This window comes from Nanorana parkeri, unplaced genomic scaffold (genome assembly GCF_000935625.1).
Source record: "Nanorana parkeri isolate BGI_ZX_2015 unplaced genomic scaffold, ASM93562v1 scaffold3910, whole genome shotgun sequence".
Lineage (NCBI taxonomy): Eukaryota > Metazoa > Chordata > Amphibia > Anura > Dicroglossidae > Nanorana > Nanorana parkeri.
Window position 1 is genome coordinate 1138 of NW_017310177.1, and position 272 is coordinate 1409.

Genomic DNA, 272 nt, shown 5'->3' on the forward strand with positions numbered 1-272 from the left:
AATCCGCTCTATAGGAGCTCCGGCATCGGGCTGTGTTTATGAATGTTTTCACCCGGGATTCGCCCATTCTTCACAATACGAAATCTGGGGGAATCCGGGATAAAGCATTCACACACACACACACATCGTGCGATATTATTATTGGGGATTTGTGCGATCGCTCGGTGTGTATTGTGGTGACCCCGGAACTCTGACAATGCCGATACACCGATCTGTGTGTGTGGAGGAGACACAGAACATTATATATACGAGAGACACGACCGACCGCGCGC

General features: G+C 50.0%; 1 protein-coding gene across 1 annotated transcript in view; it reads left to right on the top strand.

Moving 5' to 3' along the window:
- EN1 (engrailed homeobox 1) overlaps positions 1-272 on the top strand; it is a 5611-nt gene that overhangs the window by 713 nt on the left and 4626 nt on the right. The gene's annotated exons all lie outside the window — the stretch shown is intronic.